Raw genomic sequence first — 23,006 nt, forward strand, 5'->3', positions numbered from 1 at the left:
TCATAAAATTTCAGAGCTGGAGTTCATAATGTTTTTGAAGGTAGTAACGTGGTAATGATGACGTGTGTGTGTGTGTGTGTGTGTGTGTGTGTGTGTGTGTGTGTGTGTGTGTGTGTGTGTGTTGGAGAGTGGGGCCACAGTATGTTCGGGATGAGAGGGCCTGGAGGGAACGAGAAAAACTGGGAGACCAAATTGGAGGTGGAAGGAGGGAGTAAAAAAGATTTTGAATGATCGGGGCCTGAACATGCTGGAGGGTGAGAGGCTTGTACGATACAGAATGAATTGGAACGATGTGGTATACCGGGGTCAATGTGCCGTCAATGGACTGAACCAGGGCATGTGAAACGCTCGGGGTATACCATGGAAAGGTCTGTGGGGCCTGGACGTGGATAGGGAGCTGTGGTTTCCGTGCATTACACATGACAGCTCGTGTATGAATGTGAGCGGAAGTGGCCTTTCTTCGTCAGTGTCCTGGCAATGCTTCGCCAGCGCACGGGGAGCGATGCTGTTTCCGATGAGACGGTGTGGCGCCGAAAATGGATGAAAGCGAACATACATATATACGTATATATATATATATATATATATATATATATATATATATATATATATATATATATATATATATATATATATTCCTAAAAGTCCACGGAGAAATGAAACACGATAAGTTCCCAAGTGCAATTTCGTGTTTCCCGTGGACTCATTGAAATATACTTGATCACGGGCTCAACTGTAATGCTTTCATATATATATATATATATATATATATATATATATATATATATATATATATATATATTTTTATACTTTGTCGCTGTCTCCCGCGTTTGCGAGGTAGCGCAAGGAAACAGACGAAAGAAATGGCCCAACCCCCCCCCCCCCCCCCCCCCATACACATGTACATACACACGTCCACACACGCAAATATACATACCTACACAGCTTTCCATGGTTTACCCCAGACGCTTCACATGCCTTGATTCAATCCACTGACAGCACGTCAACCCCTGTATACCACATGACTCCAATTCACTCTATTTCTTGCCCTCCTTTCACCCTCCTGCATGTTCAGGCCCCGATCACACAAAATCTTTTTCACTCCATCTTTCCACCTCCAATTTGGTCTCCCTCTTCTCCTCGTTCCCTCCACCTCCGACACATATATCCTCTTGGTCAATCTCTCCTCACTCATTCTCTCCATGTGCCCAAACCATTTCAAAACACCCTCTTCTGCTCTCTCAACCACGCTCTTTTTATTTCCACACATCTCTCTTACCCTTACGTTACTTACTCGATCAAACCACCTCACACCACACATTGTCCTCAAACATCTCATTTCCAGCACATCCATCCTCCTGCGCACATCTCTATCCATAGCCCACGCCTCGCAACCATACAGCATTGTTGGAACCACTATTCCCTCAAACATACCCATTTTTGCTTTCCGAGATAATGTTCTCGACTTCCACACATTTTTCAAGGCTCCCAAAATTTTCGCCCCCTCCCCCACCCTATGATCCACTTCCGCTTCCATGGTTCCATCCGCTGCCAGATCCACTCCCAGATATCTAAAACACTTCACTTCCTCCAGTTTTTCTCCATTCAAACTCACCTCCCAATTGACTTGACCCTCACCCCTACTGTACCTAATAACCTTGCTCTTATTCACATTTACTCTCAACTTTCTTCTTCCACACACTTTACCAAACTCAGTCACCAGCTTCTGCAGTTTCTCACATGAATCAGCCACCAGCGCTGTATCATCAGCGAACAACAATTGACTCACTTCCCAAGCTCTCTCATCCCCAACAGACTTCATACTTGCCCCTCTTTCCAGGACTCTTGCATTTACCTCCTTTACAACCCCATCCATAAACAAATTAAACAACCATGGAGACATCACACACCCCTGCCGCAAACCTACATTCACTGAGAACCAATCACTTTCCTCTCTTCCTACACGTACACATGCCTTACATCCTCGATAAAAACTTTTCACTGCTTCTAACAACTTGCCTCCCACACCATATATTCTTAATACCTTCCACAGAGCATCTCTATCAACTCTATCATATGCCTTCTCCAGATCCATAAATGCTACATACAAATCCATTTGCTCTTCTAAGTATTTCTCACATACATTCTTCAAAGCAAACACCTGATCCACACATCCTCTACCACTTCTGAAACCGCACTGCTCTTCCCCAATCTGATGCTCTGTACATGCCTTCACCCTCTCAATCAATACCCTCCCATATAATTTACCAGGAATACTCAACAAACTTATACCTCTGTAATTTGAGCACTCACTCTTATCCCCTTTGCCTTTGTACAATGGCACTATGCACGCATTCCGCCAATCCTCAGGCACCTCACCATGAGTCATACATACATTAAATAACCTTACCAACCAGTCAACAATACAGTCACCCCCTTTCTTAATAAATTCCACTGCAATACCATCCAAACCTGCTGCCTTGCCGGCTTTCATCTTCCGCAAAGCTTTTACTACCTCTTCTCTGTTTACCAAATCATTTTCCCTAACCCTCTCACTTTGCACACCACCTCGACCAAAACACCCTATATCTGCCACTCTGTCATCAGACACATTCAACAAACCTTCAAAATACTCATTCCATCTCCTTCTCACATCACCGCTACTTGTTATCACCTCCCCATTTACGCCCTTCACTGAAGTTCCCATTTGCTCCCTTGTCTTACGCAACCTATTTACCTCCTTCCAGAACATCTTTTTATTCTCCCTAAAATTTACTGATAGTCTCTCACCCCAACTCTCATTTGCCCTTTTTTTCACCTCTTGCACCTTTCTCTTGACCTCCTGTCTCTTTCTTTTATACTTCTCCCACTCAATTGCATTTTTTCCCTGCAAAAATCGTCCAAATGCCTCTCTCTTCTCTTTCACTAATACTCTTACTTCTTCATCCCACCACACACTACCCTTTCTAAACAGCCCACCTCCCACTCTTCTCATGCCACAAGCATCTTTTGCGCAATCCATCGCTGATTCCCTAAATACATCCCATTCCTCCCCGACTCCCCTTACTTCCATTGTTCTCACCTTTTTCCATTCTGTACACAGTCTCTCCTGGTATATATATATATATATATATATATATATATATATATATATATATATATATATATATATATATATATATACGCGTGTATGTATATATGTGTGTATATGAAAGGATGGGTCTTTCCTCGATTGTTTCCTGACGCTCACGCGGGAAACAGCGATCAAGTATCATTATCATAATAATAATAATTTAATAATAATAATAATAATAATAATAATAATAATAATAATAACAATACTAATAATAATAATAACAATACTAATAATAATAATAATAATAATATATATATATATATAATAACAGCGGTCAGCGTTCCTGACCGTGATGCATTTACGGGCCGCCCAGAGTAGAGCGTATAGGTTCGAATCCTGGTTACGGCAATTGGTCCACAGTCAACCCAGCTGTTCATCGACACCAAGGGTTGGTCGATAAAATGGAGACCTAGCTAAGAGTATATATATATATATATATATATATATATATATATATATATATATATATATATATATATATATATATTGGTTCCAACAATGTTGTATGGTTGCGAGGCTTGGGCTATGGATAGAGTTGTGCGCAGGAGGATGGATGTGCTGGAAATGAGATGTTTGAGGACAATGTGTGGTGTGAGGTGGTTTGATCGAGTAAGTAACGTAAGGGTAAGAGAGATGTGTGGAAATAAAAAGAGCGTGGTTGAGAGAGCAGAAGAGGGTGTTTTGAAATGGTTCGGGCACATGGAGAGAATGAGTGAGGAAAGATTGACCAAGAGAATATATGTGTCGGAGGTGGAGGGAACGAGGAGAAGAGGGAGACCAAATTGGAGGTGGAAAGATGGAGTGAAAAAGATTTTGTGTGATCGGGGCCTGAACATGCAGGAGGGTGAAAGGAGGGCAAGGAATAGAGTGAATTGGAGCGATGTGGTATACCGGGGTTGACGTGCTGTCAGTGGATTGAATCAAGGCATGTGAAGCGTCTGGGGTAAACCATGGAAAGCTGTGTAGGTAGGTGTATTTGCGTGTGGGGACGTATGTATATACATGTGTATGGGGGTGGGTTGGGCCATTTCTTTCGTCTGTTTCCTTGCGCTACCTCGCAAACGCGGGAGACAGCGACAAAGCAAAAAAAAAAAAAAAAAAAAAAAAAAAAAATTTTAAACTATTCGCCATTTCCCGCTTTAGCGAGGTAGCGTTAAGAACAGAGGACTGGACCTTTGAGGGAATATCCTCACCTGGCCCCCTTCTCTGTTCCTTCTTTTGGAAAATTAAAAAAAAGGCGAGAGGGGAGGATTTCCAGCCCCCCGCTCCCTCCCCTTTTAGTCGCCTTTTACGACACGCAGGGAATACGTGGGAAGTATTCTTTCTCCCCTATCCCCAGGGAGATATATATATATATATATATATATATATATATATATATATATATATATATATATATATATATATATATATATTTTACTATTTGCCATTTCCCGCGTTAGCATATATATATATATATATATATATATATATATATATATATATATATATATATATATATATATATATATCTTTTCTTTTAAACTATTCGCCATTTCCCGCGTTAGCGAGGTAGCGCTAAGAACAGAGGACTGGGCCTTTTTTGGAATATCCTCAACTGGCCCCCTCTGTTCCTTCTTTTGGAAAATTTAAAAAAAAAAAGAGAGGGGAGGATTTCCAGCCCCCCGCTCCCTCCCCTTTTAGTCGCCTTCTACGACACGCAGGGAATACGTGGGAAGTATTCTTAATCCCCTATCCCCAGGGATAAATATATATATATATATATATATATATATATATATATATATATATATATATATATATATATATATATATGGGAGCGGGGGTTGGAAATCCTCCCCCTCCCTTTTTTTTTTTTTTTCTAATTTTCCAAAAGAAGGAACAGAGGGGGCCAGGTGAGGATATTCCAAAAAAGGCCCAGTCCTCTGTTCTAAACGCTACCTCGCTAACGCGGGAAATGGCGAATAGTTTAAAATATACATATATATATATATATATATATATATATATATATATATATATATATATATATATATGTATATTTTAAACTATTCGCCATTTCCCGCGTTAGCGAGGTAGCGTTTAGAACAGAGGACTGGGCCTTTTTTGGAATATCCTCACCTGGCCCCCTCTGTTCCTTCTTTTGGAAAATTAAAAAAAAAAAAAGAGACGGGAGGATTTCCAGCCCCCGCTCCCATATATATATATATATATATATATATATATATATATATATATATATATATATATATGATTTGGTAAACAGAGAAGAGGTAGTAAAATCTTTGCGGAAGATGAAAGCCGGCAAGGCAGCAGGTTTGGATGGTATTGCAGTGGAATTTATTAAAAAAGGGGGTGACTGTATTGTTGACTGGTTGGTAAGGTTATTTAATGTATGTATGACTCATGGTGAGGTGCCTGAGGATTGGCGGAATGCGTGCATAGTGCCATTGTACAAAGGCAAAGGGGATAAGAGTGAGTGCTCAAATTACAGAGGTATAAGTTTGTTGAGTATTCCTGGCAAATTGTATGGGAGGGTATTGATTGAGAGGGTGAAGGCATGTACAGAGCATCAGATTGGGGAAGAGCAGTGTGGTTTCAGAAGTGGTAGAGGATGTGTGGATCAGGTGTTTGCTTTGAAGAATGTATGTGAGAAATACTTAGAAAAGCAAATGGATTTGTATGTAGCATTTATGGATCTGGAGAAGGCATATGATACAGTTGATAGAGATGCTCTGTGGAAGGTATTAAGAATATATGGTGTGGGAGGCAAGTTGTTAGAAGCAGTGAAAAGTTTTTATCGAGGATGTAAGGCATGTGTACGTGTAGGAAGAGAGGAAAGTGATTGGTTCTCAGTGAATGTAGGTTTGCGGCAGGGGTGTGTGATGTCTCCATGGTTGTTTAATTTGTTTATGGATGGGGTTGTTAGGGAGGTGAATGCAAGAGTTTTGGAAAGAGGGGCAAGGATGAAGTCTGTTGGGGATGAGAGAGCTTGGGAAGTGAGTCAGTTGTTGCGCTGATGATACAGCGCTGGTGGCTGATTCCTGTGAGAAACTGCAGAAGCTGGTGACTGAGTTTGGTAAAGTGTGTGAAAGAAGAAAGTTAAGAGTAAATGTGAATAAGAGCAAGGTTATTAGGTACAGTAGGGTTGAGGGTCAAGTCAATTGGGAGGTGAGTTTGAATGGAGAAAAACTGGAGGAAGTGAAGTGTTTTAGATATCTGGGAGTGGATCTGGCAGCGGATGGAAACATGGAAGCGGAAGTGGATCATAGGGTGGGGGAGGGGGCGAAAATTCTGGGAGCCTTGAAGAATGTGTGGAAGTCGAGAACATTATCTCGGAAAGCAAAAATGGGTATGTTTGAAGGAATAGTGGTTCCAACAATGTTGTATGGTTGCGAGGCGTGCCCTATGGATAGAGTTGTGCGCAGGAGGATGGATGTGTTGGAAATGAGATGTCTGAGGACAATGTGTGGTGTGAGGTGGTTTGATCGAGCAAGTAACGTAAGGGTAAGAGAGATGTGTGGAAATAAAAAGAGCGTGGTTGAGAGAGCAGAAGAGGGTGTTTTGAAATGGTTTGGTCACATGGAGAGAATGAGTGAGGAAAGATTGACCAAGAGGATATATGTGTCGGAGGTGGAGGGAATGAGGAGAAGAGGGAGACCAAATTGGAGGTGGAAAGATGGAGTGAAAAAGATTTTGTGTGATCGGGGCCTGAACATGCAGGAGGGTGAAAGGAGGGCAAGGAAGAGAGTGAATTGGAGCGATGTGGTATACCGGGGTTGACGTGCTGTCAGTGGATTGAATCAAGGCATGTGAAGCGTCTGGGGTAAACCATGGAAAGCTGTGTAGGTATGTATATTTGCGTGTGTGGACGTATGTATATACATGTGTATGGGGGTGGGTTGGGCCATTTCTTTTGTCTGTTTCCTTGCGCTACCTTGCAAACGCGGGAGACAGCGACAAAGCAAAAAAAAAAAAAAAAAATATATAAATGTGAATAAGAGCAAGGCTTTTAGGTACAGTAGGGTTGAGGGTCAAGTCAATTGGGAGGTGAGTTTGAATGGAGAAAACTGGAGGAAGTGAAGTGTTTTAGATATCTGGGAGTGGATCTGGCAGCGGATGGAACCATGGAAGCGGAAGTGGATCATAGGGTGGGGGAGGGGGCGAAAATTCTGGGAGCCTTGAAGAATATATATATATATATATATATATATATATATATATATATATATATATATATATATATATATATATACACACACACACACACACACACACACACACACACACACACACACACATACATAAGGCACAAGCCCAGGACCTTATGTGTTCTAAGGAAGTGGGCTATATATATATATATATATATATATATATATATATCCCTATATATATATATATATATATATATATATATATATATATATATATATATATATATATATATATATATCCCCTATCCCTGGGATAGGGGATATATATATATATATATATCCCCTATCCCTGGGATAGGGGATTAAGAATACTTGCCCCGTATTCCCTGCGTGTCGTAGAAGGCGACTAAAAGGGGAGGGAGCGGGGGCTGGAAATCCTCCCCTCTCGTTTTTTTTTTTCTTTTTCCAAAAGAAGGAACAGAGGGGGCCAGGTGAGGATATTCCAAAAAAGGCCCAGTCCTCTGTTCTTAACGCTACCTCTTTAACGCGGGAAATGGCGAATAGTTTAAAAAAAAAATATATATATATATATATATATATATATATATATATATATATATATATATATATATATATATATATATATATATCAGGCAACCCAGCTGTTCATCCACCCTAAGGGTTGGTCGATAAAATGGAGACCTAGCTAAGAGTGTGTGTGTGTGTATATATATATATTATCATTATTTTATTATACTTTGTCGCTGTCTCCCGCGTTTGCGAGGTAGCGCAAGGAAACAGACGAAAGAAATGCCCCCCCCCCCCAATACACATGTATATACATACGTCCACACACGCAAATATACATACCTACACAGATTTCCATGGTTTACCCCAGACGCTTCACATGCCTTGATTCAATCCACTGACAGCACGTCAACTCCGGTATACCACATCGCTCCAATTCACTCTATTCCTTGCCCTCCTTTCACCCTCCTGCATGTTCAGGCCCCGATCACACAAAATCTTTTTCACTCCATCTTTCCACCTCCAATTTGGTCTCCCTCTTCTCCTCGTTCCCTCCACCTCCGACACATATATCCTCTTGGTCAATCTTTCCTCACTCATTCTCTCCATGTGCCCAAACCATTTCAAAACACCCTCTTCTGCTCTCTCAACCACGCTCTTTTTATTTCCACACATCTCTCTTACCCTTACGTTACTCACTCGATCAAACCACCTCACACCACACATTGTCCTCAAACATCTCATTTCCAGCACATCCATCCTCCTGCGCACAACTCTATCCATAGCCCACGCCTCGCAACCATACAACATTGTTGGAACCACTATTCCTTCAAACATACCCATTTTTGCTTTCCGAGATAATGTTCTCGACTTCCACACATTCTTCAAGGCCCCCAGAATTTTCGCCCCCTCCCCCACCCTATGATCCACTTCCGCTTCCATGGTTCCATCCGCTGCCAGATCCACTCCCAGATATCTAAAACACTTCACTTCCTCCAGTTTTTCTCCATTCAAACTCACCTCCCAATTGACTTGACCCTCAACCCTACTGTACCTAATAACCTTGCTCTTATTCACATTTACCCTTAACTTTCTTCTTCCACACACTTTACCAAACTCAGTCACCAGCTTCTGCAGTTTCTCACATGAATCAGCCACCAGCGCTGTATCATCAGCGAACAACAACTGACTCACTTCCCAAGCTCTCTCATCCCCAACAGACTTCATACTTGCCCCTCTTTCCAAAACTTGCATTTACCTCCCTAACAACCCCATCCATAAACAAATCAAACAACCATGGAGACATCACACACCCCTGCCGCAAACCTACATTCACTGAGAACCAATCACTTTCCTCTCTTCCTACACGTACACATGCCTTACATCCTCGATAAAAACTTTTCACTGCTTCTAACAACTTGCCTCCAACACCATATATTCTTAATACCTTCCACAGAGCATCTCTATCAACTCTATCATATGCCTTCTCCAGATCCATAAATGCTACATACAAATCCATTTGCTTTTCTAAGTATTTCTCACATACATCCTTCAAAGCAAACACCTGATCCACACATCCTCTACCACTTCTGAAACCACACTGCTCTTCCCCAATCTGATGCTCTGTACATGCCTTCACCCTCTCAATCAATCCCCTCCCATATAATTTACCAGGAATACTCAACAAACTTATACCTCTGTAATTTGAGCACTCACTCTTATCCCCTTTGCCTTTGTACAATAGCACTATGCACGCATTCCGCCAATCCTCAGGCACCTCACCATGAGTCATACATACATTAAATAACCTTACCAACCAGTCAACAATACAGTCACCCCCTTTTTTAATAAATTCCACTGCAATACCATCCAAACCTGCTGCCTTGCCGGCTTTCATCTTCCGCAAAGCTTTCACTACCTCTTCTCTGTTTACCAAATCATTTTCCCTAACCCTCTCACTTTGCACACCACCTCGACCAAAACACCCTATATCTACCACTCTATCATCAAACACATTCAACAAACCTTCAAAATACTCACTCCATCTCCTTCTCACATCACCACTACTTGTTATCACCTCCCCATTTGCGCCCTTCACTGAAGTTCCCATTTGCTCCCTTGTCTTACGCACTTTATTTACCTCCTTCCAGAACATCTTTTTATTCTCCCTAAAATTTAATGATACTCTCTCACCCCAACTCTCATTTGCCCTTTTTTTCACCTCTTGCACCTTTCTCTTGACCTCCTGTCTCTTTCTTTTATACATCTCCCACTCAATATATATATATATATATATATATATATATATATATATATATATATATATATATATATATATATATATCATTAATTCGGTAATTAAGCTCAGTTATAAGGAAACTACTTAGGCTAAGGGCCTTTGTGATCAGCATGGAGGAATCATGAACAACGTTGACACCTGGTAACAACGAAAGTTAAGCTCGTGACTTATATGGTGGTTGGGAGCATCGATCTATTACTGTCATATGATTAATCCATTCAAAACATAACAATGATTACGATTCCACAGGCTGTCACCACATACAGTTATGAGAACAGTTAACACGACTTCCCCCGTGAATAATGCAAGAACTGCATCTGTAATGTTGAGGAAGGTAGCCCACCTCTAATTAGGGCACACCAGGGGAGCTGCCTTCACCAACACGGACCACGAGAGACGGAAGACCAGGCTGGACCGGCGTCTGATTATGTGGCCATAACTAGGTTCCCTCATGGTGTGTAACTTAACCTTTTACGCAAGACGGTACAACCCTCGAGCATGACGGTATAACTTTCGAGCATGACGGTACAACCCTCGAGCATGACGGTATAACTTTCGAGCAAGACGGTACAACCTTCGAGCATGACGGTATAACTTTCGAGCATGACGGTACAACCCTCGAGCATGACGGTACAACCTTCGAGCATGACGGTATAACTTTCGAGCATGACGGTATAATCTTCGAGCATGACGGTACAACCTTCGAGCATGACGGTACAACCCTCGAGCATGACGGTACAACCTTCGAGCATGACGGTACAACCTTCGAGCATGACGGTATAATCTTCGAGCATGACGGTACAACCTTCGAGCATGACGGTACAACCCTCGAGCATGACGGTATAACTTTCGAGCATGACGGTACAACCCTCGAGCATGACGGTACAACCTTCGAGCATGACGGTATAACTTTCGAGCATGACGGTACAACCTTCGAGCATGACGGTACAACCTTCGAGCATGACGGTATAACTTTCGAGCATGACGGTACAACCCTCGAGCATGACGGTACAACCTTCGAGCATGACGGTATAACTTTCGAGCATGACGGTATAATCTTCGAGCATGACGGTACAACCTTCGAGCATGACGGTACAACCCTCGAGCATGACGGTACAACCTTCGAGCATGACGGTATAACTTTCGAGCATGACGGTACAACCCTCGAGCATGACGGTACAACCTTCGAGCATGACGGTATAACTTTCGAGCATGACGGTATAATCTTCGAGCATGACGGTACAACCTTCGAGCATGACGGTACAACCCTCGAGCATGACGGTACAACCTTCGAGCATGACGGTACAACCTTCGAGCATGACGGTATAATCTTCGAGCATGACGGTACAACCTTCGAGCATGACGGTACAACCCTCGAGCATGACGGTACAACCTTCGAGCATGACGGTATAATCTTCGAGCATGACGGTACAACCGTTGAGCACGACGGTACAACCCTCGAGAGCGACGGTACAACCCTCAGGCATGACAGTACGATCCTTGAGCACGAAGTACAACCCTTGAGCAGGACGGCACAACCCTCGAGAGTGACGGTACAATCTTCAAATACGACGGTACAATCCACGAGCACGAAGCACAACCCTCGAGCGCGACGGTACAATCCTCGAGCACAAAGTACAACCCTTGAACATGACGGTACAACTTTGGGTATAATGGCCTATCCAGACTAGGTTAAATATTAAGCCATCATACCCAAGGACCGAACTGATGCCCTCATGGAGTCGAGATACGTATCTGTACATTATCACTCATACTGAGGTAATCACACACACACACACACACACACACACACACACACACACACACACACACACACAGGGAAAACCTGGAGAGAATGCACAATCATCCTGGGCCCATCTTTACCTACCAGGAGGCTCTAAACTTGCTGGACCTTGCCACCCTCTTCGACCAGCACCGGCAGCTCACACGGCAGTTCAGCAATAAACTGCACACACACCTGCCACTAACTGCATAATGTATAAACTGCACACACACCTGCCACTAACTGCATAATGTATAAACCACTGTTTCTGATCTGTAAACCTTCCGGCACATCTGCCACCCTGACCATGTACGTGTATACGTCACTCATGTGCTTATCCAAAACGTGGAAATATCCAGCCCCAATTTTAATAACTAGTTCTATTGTGAACTCCTGGTTATGTAACACCTTAACTGAATACCTTCGGGTGAATGGCTGTCTAAATTCAATAAACAATTATTTATCCACCGATAAGAGAAGAGAACTTACACACGCGTCTCGGGAAGACAATGTATTCAGCTAACCTGTTGGGTACATAAACGAGTCTAGCCAGAACACACCACCACGCGGACATCTGCTCCTACAACCACCACCAAGCTCTCCACGTTAACGTTGCCCTCGCTACCACAGCACTCACTCTCAAGCTTTACCGACAACATCGTTTCTCCAAGACTTGTCTTTATGTTGCAAATACAACACACAAGACATGCAAATGTGTGTGTGTGTGTGTGTGTGTGTTACTACTTATTTTCGTGTTACTTGGGTTGCGAGTGAAGCAAACAGCCAATTCAATCCTCAAGACTCTATATTATAGTTTACGTTAATTTCCACAAATGCGAAAAACGGCAGTTATACAACACAGTCCTCTGCGTGGAAACGACAGTGTACAAAACAAGTGATCATTGCCAGGCGCTCGTCTTACCCACCACATGCACGCTACCACCGTCGCGCTGTACACAACGCCCCGCCCCGGATGCCTGATCTTCCCTTGTTCTCTTAGGGATGTTCAGCATCTCCCGTGATGTCTGATCTTCCCTTGTTCTCTCAGGGATGCTCACGTTCATTGGAAGACAATGTCATTATGCATTTCGCCACAACACAGATTTACACTCTCGACTGGTGACTGGTCCACTGAGACCAGTCACCACTGGAGTAATGGTCGTAATCATTATGGAATTAGTCGTGTGAGGACAGAAAACCGTTAAAAATCCAGTAATGTTTAATCTCGTAAAGAATGAAGTGTCATGACGTGGGGATTATCTTCCTGGCAAGAGGGGCTATTTTGCCGGCAACAGAGGCTATTTGGTTGGCAACTAGGGGCACTGGGCTAGCAATGTGGCTATTATGTCTGACACTTGCTCCTTTCCCAACAAGAAGGAACATATTCCTAACAATAAGGTTATTTTGCTGACAAACGTGCAAGCAAGACAAGAGGAACTGCTTCGCGGCCAACAGCAAACTAAGTAGCCGGCTACAACGGTAATTTTTCTGAAAAAAAGGCCGATACTGCTGATGTCAGAACTTCTTGAAGTGGCAACAACAAAGGCTATTTCTGCTAGGAACGGGGTCTATTCCCCCCTCCCCCCCCCCCAACAGTTTAATTAAGCCTTCATTCATCACTGGAGAAGTATACCAAGTGTTATTCTTGGTGAGTGATGGTGTCGTCGGCTACATAACCAACAACGACTTGAATAAAACAACTTATGAACTTAAAGAGAAATTCAATAAAGTCTTACAAAGACAACATCAGCAGAACCGCGCTGTCTCCCGCGTTTGCGAGGTAGCACAAGGAAACAGACGAAAGAAATGGCCCAACCCACCCCCATACACATGTATATACATACGTCCACACACGCAAATATACATACCTACACAGCTTTCCATGGTTTACCCCAGACGCTTCACATGCCCTGATTCAATCCACTGACAGCACGTCAACCCCGGTATACCTGGTACATCGATCCAATTCACTCTATTCCTTGCCCGCCTTTCACCCTCCTGCATGTTCAGGCCCCGATCACACAAAATCTTTTTCACTCCATCTTTCCACCTCCAATTTGGTCTCCCACTTCTCGTTCCCTCCACCTCCGACAGACATATCCTCTTGGTCAATCTTTCCTCACTCATTCTCTCCATGTGCCCAAACCATTTCAAAACACCCTCTTCTGCTCTCTCAACCACGCTCTTTTCATTTCCACACATCTCTCTTACCCTTACGTTACTTACTCGATCAAACCACCTCACACCACACATTGTCCTCAAACATCTCATTTCCAGCACATCCATCCTCCTGCGCACAACTCTATCCATAGCCCACGCCTCGCAACCATACAACATTGTTGGAACCACTATTTCTTCACACATACCCATTTTTGCTTTCCGAGATAATGTTCTCGACTTCCACACATTCTTCAAGGCTCCTAGGATTTTCGCCCCCTCCCCCACCCTTTGATCCACTTCCGCTTCCATGGTTCCATCCGCTGCCAGATCCACTCCCAGATATCTAAAACACTTCACTTCCTCCAGTTTTTCTCCATTCAAACTTACCTCACAAGTGACTTGACCCTCAACCCTACTGTACCTAATAACCTTGCTCTTAATCACATTTACTCTTAACTTTCTTCTTTCACACACTTTACCAAACTCAGTCACCAGCTTCTGCAGTTTCTCACATGAATCAGCCACCAGCGCTGTATCATCAGCGAACAACAACTGACTCACTTCCCAAGCTCTCTCATCCCCAACAGACTTCATACTTGCCCCTCTTTCCAAATCTCTTGCATTCACCTCCCTAACAACCCCATCCATAAACAAATTAAACAACCATGGAGACATCACACACCCCTGCCGCAAACCTACATTCACTGAGAACCAATCACTTTCCTCTCTTCCTACACGTACACATGCCTTACATCCTCGATAAAAACTTTTCACTGCTTCTAACAACTTGCCTCCCACACCATATATTCTTAATACCTTCCACAGAGCATCTCTATCAACTCTATCATATGCCTTCTCCAGATCCATAAATGCTACATACAAATCCATTTGCTTTTCTAAGTATTTCTCACATACATTCTTCAAAGCGAACACCTGATCCACACATCCTCTACCACTTCTGAAACCACACTGCTCTTCCCCAATCTGATGCTCTGTACATGCCTTCACCCTCTCAATCAATACGCGCCAGACATACATTCATATATTTCGGGCATTAGAAAAGATCAAATCTATCAACACAGTAACATACATTCATATATTTCGCGCATTAGAAAAGATCAAATCTATCAACACAGTAACATACATTCATATATTTCGCGCATTAGAAAAGATCAAATCTATCAACACAGTAACATACATTCTTATATTTCGCGCATTAGAAAAGATCAAGTCTATCAACACAGTAACATACGTTCTTATATTTCGCGCATTAGAAAAGATCAAATCTATCAAGACAATCTCATACATTGAATATATTTCACGCATTAGAAAAGATCCTATCTATCAAAACAGTCAAGAACAGAAGCGAAGTGCATTTTCCAATCTCATGCGCCCTCTACAACCAAGGAACATTAGGCCTCTAGTCACTAGCTATCATGAAAAAAAATCTCGGCTTATGTACACTTGAAAGAAGTAACACCGCAGTAGTGCGCAAGCCACCACCCAAACACGCAGACCTACCGCGCGCACAAGCCTCTAATAATAATCCAACGCCATTTGAGTTTCTGACGACGAATAAAAGATAAATAAAAAAAAATACGAACACTATAAAAGTCAATCAGACGAGTCTTCGTTGATGATTCTGGGATTTTATGTACTCTAGTTCTTGATCTGGGTTATGTTTACATAAACTGCTTGCCTTTCCACTGCATTACAATCCTAGCTTGGCTGTTCCTGTTCCTACTTCTAAAAACTTTTATCAAAGGAAGGAAAGGATTTCCAATCCCCGCTAACCCAGCTACCGACCCACCTTAATAATTTAATCGCCCTGTGATATGCAGGAGACACGTGTAGTTTTTTTTTTTTTTCTTCTTTTTAGCCCATCTCAACATTTCCTGGCTGTGACTGTCGGCTTTAGCGGACCAATCGTCCTCCATCACCTCCGTTATTTCGAAGGCTGTGGGTCGCACCCACTGTACTACTAGCCACCGCTAACATTCCCAGGAGCTGAAAGGAGTCAGACGCCTGTGAACACTGGCACTAATTTGGTCCCACGCACGCGGGCGCCTGGCTCTCTCTCTCTCTCTCTCTCTCTCTCTCTCTCTCTCTCTCTCTCTCTCTCTCTCTCTCTCTCTCTCTCTCTCTCTCTCTCTCTCAGCTAAACCCGACCAGTGTCTCAGCGGGAGAACCGTGCGGAGCCCATCTTGGCTAGGCTACCCATACACTTGCTGCATGCACGCCCTACTTAACATTTCCAACTCAATATGTCATTTTTAAGCTTATTTAGTATCACACACACACACACACACACACACACACACACACACACACACACACACTACGCATACGCACACATTCATGAACACGAACACACACACACACAAACACACACAAACACACTAAAAGGCTTTGATGACAAGTGGGTTGCACCAAAATTAAGATTGGGTAAAGCATGACGTACATAAATGTTAATCGTCGATCGTTTTCTAGGACTGGAAGACCATATTCCAGCCAAAGGAAAAATGATGATGAAGAAATGTTGTTTCAGTGTTTCTAGAGGCTACAGACATGCCAAAATGTAATTTCCGAGGTACAAGAATACCAAGAGAATTTGTAGAAACAGCAGAAACCCGCGGAGAGTAACGAACATCCTTCCAATCCTTTTCCTTAAACTCGTGAAATATGCTTATACCCGCTTACCCCAACTACCATTCACCCTCCTCAAGTACATCTCCCAATCCCTCCTTCCCTCCATGTCCTGCCCAAGCACCTCTTTTTTCTCCTCTTTCACTGGCAAATGAGCATCCTCATTCCACCACGGCGACCAGTTATGTTTATATTCAGTATGGAGCTGTGCGGCCACGACCTACTACAGCAGGTTTAATAACCTGCAAAGGAGGAGGAATTCAGTGGGATAGTCATCACACGACAGAGAGAGAGAGAGAGAGAGAGAGAGAGAGAGAGAGAGAGAGAGAGAGAGAGAGAGAGAGAGAGAGAGAGAGAGAGAGAGAGAGAGAGAGAGGCAAAAAAAAAAATTAAAACGAGGCTAGAGGGCATAATGTTCGCCCCACCAGTAGAACAATTACGTTAAGCAAGTGATGAGAATGTTACATTAATTACAAGGTATACAAATGGAGATGGACTGGCGGTAAGAGCTGATGTTAAAGCATCGAATTAGGGGGAAAAATATCCGTTACCCCTGTTGTGGATACAAAACTTCCTGAAAACAAAAGATCCCATCTAATTCGTCCAGAAGGATACTAGGAGAAGAGAAGAGACAGGAGGAGGATAGGTTGGCCCACTTATTTGCCTAAAGTTACAAGAAATATGGGTAAACGGACCATCCAAAACAGTACATCATGGGAAGAGCATCTGTCAGTAGATAAAGCAGAGTTCTGATCATTCATAGTCTTCTAAACAAATTCAATACATTACAACATATGTACAGAGACAATACATTACAACATATGTAAAGAGACAATACATTACAACATATGTAGAGACAATACATTACAACAGATGTGCAGAGACTATACATTAAACATATGTACAGAGACAATACATTACAACACATGTACAGAGACAATACATTACAACATATGTGCAGAGACAATACATTACAACACAGGTACAGAGACAATACATTACAACACAGGTACAGAGACAATACATTACAACACAGGTACAGAGACAATACATTACAACAAAGGTACAGAGACAATACATTACAACATATGCACAGACAATACATTACAACAGATGTACAGAGACAATACATTACAACAGATGTACAGAGACAATACATTACAACATATGCACAGAGACAATACATTACAACATATGCACAAGACAACTACGAGGGACCACAATCAAGACTAAATAAAGCTCTAAAATAAGCATGTACGAGAGATGCTGCACTTCCAATAATACGGATTGCGATCATAAACAAACAGACCGAGAGAACTTCGTTTCCCGTGGAAAATTAGGGTCAAGCTGACAAATCTTTTGATGGTATAGATAAAAATGTTCTGTATTAGCATGTCACTGAGCCCACTACGATCAGAGGGGTGGATACACTATCATTACCAGTTCTTATCTTCAGTGTGAAGAAATAATCGTGAAAACTACACACAACTAAAGAACTCCTATGGGAATAAAATCTGGGGAGTGGTGATCTGGGGCCATGATGAAGATTACAGCTATGGATGACTGCGAAATGTTTCAAGATGGAGTAGAAACATGAGCACCCTTGGCTGCCGAGACAGAAGGAAGGTTAAGAAAGATAAGCGGATCAATAAAAGTCAAAAAGCAAGAGTGAAGATGATCCGGGCGGCACTATAGCCAACCAGCATTTGAAAAGTATAAGCTAGGAATGAGTAGAGGAGGGTAAGAGGGAAGGAACAGTATATGAAAGCTACGAATGAGTAGAGGTGGGTAAGGGGGAAGGAAAAAAGAAAGTTTAATTAGAATATCGTCAACAGGGAAAGAGATAATCCAAAACTTCCCAAGAAATTCATCAAGAGTAAATTGTCCGTTCAAAAGCAGCTAATTAGGCTGACGATATCATGAGGGAGTAAAGCTGTAGATGACGAAGCGAGGAAATGCGATGATTTGAGTTTGTTGATAAGCACATAAATGTTTCCACATTTCTCAGTAGCCCCAACGCCAGTGAGAAGGTACGGTGAGGGTTTTGAAAAGACTGGAAATAAATGAATCAAATAAACTGCCTTAACCCACATAAGGATTATGGTCCCAATGAATTTTTCTTTGTCATCTGGAAAAGCATGACACTTGAAATGTTATTCATAGTGCTGCTGAAAGGTTGATAAAGTGCCAAGAGATCCACGTGGAAGTGGGCAGATGTGCTGCTTATCTTTAAGAAAGAAGACTGAAAAGTTATGTTGAACTATACACTACCTAATGAAAGTGGTCTGTCAAATACCAGTAAAGCACATTGGAGAAAAAGTGGACGAGTGCCTAGGAAAACAAAGTGAGAGACAGTAGAGATAAAGGAGGTTCCTTAACTTCTAAGAGAGAGTGAGCTCTTTACTTGACAAAAGAGGGATGGTTGCGTGCATCTGGAGCATCAGGAAGAATCTGACACTATCCCACTTACGAGACTGGTACAGAAGCTGGACCACTCAGTCCCCCTCACTTTCTATTGAGCAACAGGCCACTCACCTCCCTGACTAGGCTACAGAATCAATCTCACCTTCCTACTAAGTAACGGGCCACCCAGTCCCTCACACACTAGGCCACTTAGTCCCTCACCTTCTAAGATACAGGCCAATCAGTTTTTCACCTTCACTGTTTAAAAAAAGAAAAAAAAAACGTTGCCTTGAACTATATCAACAAAGTGTGTGTGTGTGTGTGTGTGTGTGTGTGTGTGTGTGTGTGTTCACCAAGTAACTCGCCTACCACCCTCTCCGTTACACCCCACAAATACCAAACCCCCATATAAATCAAGCTCCAGCACAAAGTGGTATGGTAGCGTGACCTTAGACCTACCTCATAAAAGGGTCTGGTCGAAAGTTAAGCCATCGTACCTAAAGGTTATACCGTCGTGATGAATGGGGTTAAAGTAACTCGATACTAACCCGGTGACTCCTAGAATCTTATCTATCCTGTGCCACCGTCCATACATACATATAGTTGCAGTTCAACAAGCCCTCTTAATGATACATCCTGGATCAGCCCTGGATGAATAACTCACAATACCAAGGAGTGATGGGAATGATCCAACCAATCACCACCATATAATCACTCGCCAACCAATGCAAAACTACAAAATATGTATGACTGCCAAAGGAGAAGGTCGGGACCACTTAATATATCGTTGTATATCAACTGACTGTTTTATTTCTCTCTTGTGTCTCCCCTGATGATGTGATTATTACACGAAAGTGCACTAGGGAACTTATCGGGTTTCATTTTCCCCGTGGACTCATACGAATATATATATATATATATATATATATATATATATATATATATATATATATATATATATATATATATATATATCATACTATTCGCTATTTCCCGCATTAGCAAGGTAGCGTTAAGAACAGAGGACTGAGCCTTTGAGGGATCATCCTCACTTGGCCCCCTTCTCTGTTCCTTCTTTTGGAAAATGAAAAAACGAGAGGGGAGGATTTCCAGCCCCCGCTCCCTTCCCTTTTAGTCGCCTTCTACGACACGCAGGGAATACGTGGGAAGAATTCTTTCTCCCCTATCCCCTATATATATATATATATATATATATATATATATATATATATATATATATATATATATATATATATATATATATATATATGCAACTGACTATCTATGTATGTGACAAGTTTGAGGGGGAAAGGATCAAGTCTTTCCCACTTGCCTACGGGATCCTGCAGCATGTAAAGTGGAAAGCAGTTAGTCTCACCGTGCAAATCGTCGTCAGCCCGCTAGCCTATACTCTCACTCACACCTACTAGACTTTTAGCAACGGTCGCTCTCAACATGCTTTATCTTTTTCTCTTTCTAAACAGGAGGAAAAGATGAACAGGCTGAAGAGAAAACGTCACGTGGAGGAACAAGATTTGCGCTCAGGTGTGGAGATGTATGGTGTGGGTATACTGAAGTAGGGCAGTGCAAAACAGACAGACACACACACACACACGTCTGGCAGAGAGCCACGCGCCTTACCTACAGAAGGCCAGCTACTGTTCACCACAAAGACGCATACTTTATTTCTGTTGCGTTCAGGAACCACCACCAACCTCACCCCTCCCTTTAGCAGTTCTAACGACGCTATCTGTTTTGGCTTCGAGTCAAAATTACACCGAGGTTGCGCGTGGCGCGGTGTCATGCTACTCAATACCCCAGCAACCGTGTACCTTCCCAATGAAGCACACCTCCCGGATCCTCTTCCGCACATAAATCAACATTACCTTAATTTTCTGAAAGCTATAAGGTTAACAAAGCTTTGTGGTGTAAATACTTTGAAATGTTTTTCAAGCAAGTTTAGAAGACAAGTTTTTTGTTCTTCAATTGCACCAATACAAATGTCTCGCCCATACCACCAACCCTTCAATGGCACTAAGCGAGGAGCGAACCTCCAGAGAGTTACAGGAGCACCTAGCAACTGTTATATTTACGATCGCTTCGGCCTAACAAAAAACAGGTATGGACAGCACTGACATTATATACTTGGCAGTGTGACAATGTCACTGCCAGATTACGTCCGTTACTTGTACTGCTGGCAAGTGTCGGCTATACACCGGACAGTGATTTCCTGTCTCATGGCTTGAGGTATCGTGGACTTTGGGATCACTAATACTTTTAAAAGTATTCTTCTGCTAAACTCGAAAGTTTGCTCCGCCCTCAGCTATTATATCCCGTTGCTATGCATCTTATGAATCAACACCTTAAAAGTACACCAAACTTCCTCTGTATTATCAACAATTCCAATAAATTCTATGTATATTGTATACCTTACATTGAATACAATCTTACCCTCTTTTGTCATATCAACCAGAGTATCTTCATTACAATACCAATCTTGGACTTGAATGCTCTCTGACATTCTGTATATGTACATCTGATGTTGCCCTACTTTGTTTTTACAGAGGAAGTGAAGGTCCTCTGGCCACCTGCCACCCGCCTATACCAGAATATGCACATGTGACTATATGACTATCACTACACGCCCTATACTTCCTTCCTCCTACCATCTGCCCTTCACCCACACTAACACAAATGGTCTGCCTATGTATATCTACACGAACAGAATTCAAATAATAACTTTTATCCGGATCTTACGAAGGGAAAGCGGAAGCTGGACAGGAACGATAATGTGGGAGAATAAAAGACAGTTGCAAAAACGTAAACATGTATGGTGTAAGGCTATTTCAGGTTAGAGCGGTTCGTTGAATATGGCTAGTTGACTGATGTGTGTTATCTGAGCTTCAGCTGTCGGCTGCCGGAGTAATTACGGTCGTCAACATAAAGTTATAATCACAAACTGACAAAGAAAATAAGAATAATACAACAAGTCGTTATTCTGATATTCCCCTCCAAGATCATGCGAGTTCTCAATACACACATACAACTCTCCGTTGAATATGTATTTCTGAGGCCTTGTACGCACCATCACCTACACTCCACATTAACTGGTCTACCAAACACGGCCTAACATGACCACGTATAGCTAACCACATCACACGAGCAAGTCAAGAATCACGTGATCACCTCTTGCCTTCCCTTCCAGCCTCCCACTACGTAAACACAATTATAACATGACGAACACGACAATCGATCACATGCCAAATGAACAACTAGTGTCGTACGTGTACAGCAAGCGTTCATAAGCTAAGAGACCACGTCATCAACAACCACATCCCCCGTGGACACCAGCGAGATACCGTGTGAATGCTAATCACATACCACATAGCAACCAACCAGATACTACGCCATCACCAGTCCTAACCAACGTGGTAACCACACACCCACCACGAGCACACCAACCACAACCAAAGTGTTGTGGAAACTAATCATACAACCTGGCCTAGGGAGCGGTGAAGAATGTGTGGAAGTCGAGAACGTTAACTCGGAGAGCAAAAATGGGTCTGTTTGAAGGAATAGTGGAGGGTGAAAGGCGTGCAAGGAATAGAGTGAATTAGAACGATGTGCTATACCGGGGTGGACGTGCTGTCAATGGATTGAACCAGGGCATGTGAAGCATCTGGGGTAAGCTATGGAAAAATCTGTGGGGCCTGGATGTGGAAAGGGAACTGTGGTTTCAGTGAATTAAACATGACAGCTAGAGACTAGAGTGTGAACGAATGTGGCCTTTGTTGTCTTTTCCTAGAGCTACTTCGCTGGAGGTGCGCGCGCGCGCGCGCGCGCGCGTGTGTGTGTGTGTGTGTGTGTGTGTGTGTGTGCCATTTCATGTGTGGCGGG

The 23,006-nt window shown here is 42.6% G+C and overlaps 1 protein-coding gene across 2 annotated transcripts in view; it reads right to left on the minus strand.

Annotated features, from left to right (window-relative positions):
• The window catches only part of PCB (Pyruvate carboxylase), a 437,613-nt gene that overhangs the window by 306,671 nt on the left and 107,936 nt on the right, over window positions 1-23,006 (minus strand). The gene's annotated exons all lie outside the window — the stretch shown is intronic.

This window comes from Panulirus ornatus, chromosome 14 (genome assembly GCF_036320965.1).
Source record: "Panulirus ornatus isolate Po-2019 chromosome 14, ASM3632096v1, whole genome shotgun sequence".
NCBI lineage: Eukaryota > Metazoa > Arthropoda > Malacostraca > Decapoda > Palinuridae > Panulirus > Panulirus ornatus.